Source organism: Coenobita brevimanus, chromosome 6 (genome assembly GCF_032717465.1).
Source record: "Coenobita brevimanus isolate Jiangsu-jjx chromosome 6, ASM3271746v2, whole genome shotgun sequence".
NCBI classification, from domain to species: domain Eukaryota; kingdom Metazoa; phylum Arthropoda; class Malacostraca; order Decapoda; family Coenobitidae; genus Coenobita; species Coenobita brevimanus.
The window spans coordinates 48,061,693-48,065,812 of NC_136959.1; the positions used below are offsets into that span (position 1 = coordinate 48,061,693).

The 4,120-nt window shown below is 42.1% G+C and overlaps 1 non-coding gene across 1 annotated transcript; it reads left to right on the forward strand.

The window, feature by feature from the left end:
* The first annotated feature begins 2,577 nt into the window (after nt 1-2,577).
* LOC145403346 (5S ribosomal RNA) lies at nt 2,578-2,696 on the forward strand. Its single transcript, XR_013897981.1, has one exon. It is a non-coding gene; the product is annotated as a 5S ribosomal RNA (ribosomal RNA).
* Nucleotides 2,697-4,120: the final 1,424 nt, after the last annotated feature.

Sequence of the window (4,120 nt, forward strand, 5' to 3'; positions counted from 1 at the left end):
TCCCCAGAACACCCAGGACCACGAGACTGGCGTCTCTGGGCCGTGGGGTGCCGCCGTGCTTGGGCAGAGCCCTGCACAGCAGCACCTCCCGGCCCAGTTACATCCGTAGCCTCGGGACCCTTGGGTGACTGACGAAGCCGAAACTCCACAGCCTCACCCTCGCCAAGAGAGCGCCGAAAGTGTCGGGGGTTAGGTGCAACGATCTCGAGTCTGTGCACGAAAACATCAGCACCGGTGTCCCGGCGCTTGATGAAGCCGTACCCAGACTTCACGTTGAACCACACCACCGCACCTGTGATCTTCGTGACTCCCGGGGGCTTGGATCTACTGCTGGATGCCCCCCTCAACGGGTCGTAGGCGGTGGCAGTAGATCGCTGGTCGGGCATAGCTGGTGAAGTCTAGGGGTTCCGCAAGCCAAGTTTCACTAAGACGGCAGTGATCCTCCCACAGCTGCTAGACCGGAACTGAATAAATTAAATATTGCGAGGATTCGAACCAGCGCTTGCAACTGCGTGAGTACAGCAGCTTACCAAGTGAGCCATTTGAGTGAATGTTACGAGTGTTGTGCTGATACAAAAACAGGAAGTGAGGGGGCAAGCCTATGCATTGTTGGGCGGACAGGAAGCGTGAGGAATCGGAATGATGGATGGATTAGAAGTGCAAGGCTTATACTGCTGAGTGGATAGGGTACCACGTGGATAAAAGGAAGAAACTATCCTATTATACCGAGTGTGTACATTGTGGATACCAGTTCATATTAATGGGTGGGAAGCAGGTGATTAAGTGGAAGAAATACTCACAGGTTGAAATTGTGTTTCTCGTATTGCTGAAGATAGTATTTCAACATGTGGGTGAAATATCGTCCAATTAAACAATCCACGATATTGTGAAACCAAGGCCTGATGTAGATAAAACTAAGAGATTTAGGAAGTATTTAAATAAACAATATGAAACGCTTGTGTGGAAAGATTTGTTTCAAGATAGCCACAGAAAAGTTACGGTAAAAGGGAAGGTGAAAATTGACAGATTCTGAATTATGTGTTATTATTTTCTCTCGCTCTTTTCATCAGAGATATAAGTATGCTTTAGGAATAGCAGTTTACAATATAATAAACAAAACAGCTCCGAACTGGCAATTCTCGCACCCCGAAGTACGTGAAATCAATACTGCCAATACAAGACAATAGCAGCATATGTACGTCCCCAAAACAAACACTAACATCGGAGCAAAATCCCTTATAGTGGCTGGACCTAAATTCTAGAACAGTCTGCCATCTAATGTTTCCAGTATTCATACAATAAGTTCCTTTAGAAAACAGCTGAAAATTGTTCTTTTAAACACCCTGTTTAAACAATAAATTTTCTACATAATGCCCCCTGCCATGATAACACGTTCGTATATCCTGTAGGCCTATATGTATGTACAGATGTCTGTGTGTATGTGTACATGTATGTACATGTGTGTACGTGTGTGTATGCGTATGTATGTACTGTATATGTATATGTATGTGTACAATACATGTGTATATAGGTGCATATGTGTGTGTATATAACTACGTATATGTATGTATGGTTATATATATATGTACAGCTCCGTTCAGAAGTTCGTACTACACCCAAAGTGGAAGGCTCAAGCTTCGGTCCGCTCTTTCTGGACGACATGTTAATACCCCGAACCTCTCGCCACCACAGACAGAGCAGCAAGTACCGGAACAGTTTCAGTCACACGACGAATGCGAAATTTGAGATGAAACGGATATTTATATAGATATTGGCAAGTATGATTACATATTAATGAAGGAAATACGTGGACATTATGCGGTTGTGATGAAAATATGTATACAAGTAACAAGTTACAATACACAAATAGAGGGAAATGAAGAAGTCTGATATGAATCAAAAAGTGATTTGTGAGTTGACTATTCTCCCACTGAAACACACACACACACACACACACACACACACACACACACACACACACACACACACACACACACACACACACACACACACACACACACACACACACACACACACACACACACACACACACACACACACACACACACACACACACACACACACACACACACACACACACACACACACACACACACACACACACACACACACACACACACACACACACACACACACACACACACACACACACACACACACACACACACACGCACACACACACACACACACACACACACACACACAAGAACAACAACAATAACAACAACAGCCACCATCACGACCGTCTCCGCCACCTACCACCACCCACCACCACCACCGTCACCCACCAACACCCACAATCCACCACCACCGCCGCCGCCGCGACCACCGACCACCACCACTGACGCATTAACAAGTCGCATATGGAGGTAAAGACACTGAAATAGTTTACTTCATCCGTCCTGTTTGTGTGGGAAGGCCAAGGAACACATTATATTTATTACGTGTGAGTGACCTTGCTCCTCGTAGGCGGTGGAAAATATATAAGGATAATTATACAGATGTTTTCAAACAAAAATAGACAATTTCATTTTTATTTCTGTTTTTTTAGTCTATATATATGGCCATACCACGTTGAGTACACCGCTTCCCGTCCGATCAGCGAAGTTAAGCAACGTTGGGTCTGGTTAGTACTTGGATGGGTGACCGCCTGGGAACACCAGATGCTGTTGGCATCCCTACGTGTCAAGTGGGGTTGGTGGAGGATTAGTGCCCCTCTCTGTAAAACAATTAACTCTAAGCCCTTGGCCACCCCGTTTGGGATACATGGCGTCTGGCAATGAATGAATGATATATATATATATATATATATATATATATATATATCATCAGCTGTTTGAGTATCCACTGCAGGACCGGCCTATCCCGACCGAAGTCGGGAGATATATATATATATATATATATAGTACAGTGGTAAAGTGTGCGTTTTCGTACACTGAAGAACTAGGGTTCGCGCCCCGCCACGGTAATAAACTTTGGGAGCGTTCTTCTGGCCACGTACTTCATTGGCGGACACAAGGGTGCTGTGGTTGAACCAGTGTCACATACTAAAGTATGCTTGCACCCAGTCGGCTTGGTTCACAGACTACAAAGACATCCAAAGCCATTCCAACACAACAATTACATTTACAAGCACTTCTCATCCTACAAACACTCTCTATTAGACAGCCTAGAGATACATTGGCTGTATCGTCCCCACTTCGGTAGGGATAGGTCCTGCAGTGGATACTCAAACGGCTGATGAGATAAGATATATATATATATATATATATATATATATATATATATATATATATATATATATATATATATATATATATATATATATATATATATATATATATATATATATATATATATATATTGTATCTATATCTGTCTAGATATTATACCTATAGCTGTCTATGTATACCGTATCTAACTATCTGTAGTCTATCATATGTATATCTTTATTATATCTATCTATCTGTATTATACCTATCTATCTATATCTATGTCTATTATATCTATCTGTACTCTATCTATTTATCTAATATCTATCTCTCTATCTCTAACCTATATTATTTCTATCTTATATCTATCTATCTATCTATTATATCTTTCTATTGTATCTCTATTATATCGATCTTTCTATTGTATCTCTATTATATCGATCTTTCTATTGTATCTCTTTTATATCTATCTATCTATATATACATATCCTTTATATAATGATAACAGTTGCCTAACTTTTCATATCAATATAGGGTCCAGCTTCCCTCTTTCTCAATCACTGCTTTGCAACCTGTCATGCATGGAGCTTACAAGGCCACGGATGAAATCATGTTGCGCCGGCAAAGTTCCCACTGATCGTTTACGTGGTTGAGGAGTTCATTTCTTGTCCTCTCGTCAGTCCTGGCTGCCAGGTATTAACCATTTCAGTCCAAACGTGTTCTATTACATTTAGATCGGCCCCTTTGGCGAGCCAGTCTAAGAGCTGAAGTGTGTCTTATCTCTGAAACCACTGCTGTACTACACATGCTGTGTGGATGGGGCACCGGTCATGCATGAAAATAATAGGTCCATCTGGGAATGGAAAACCCTTTGTGCGTCAAGATGG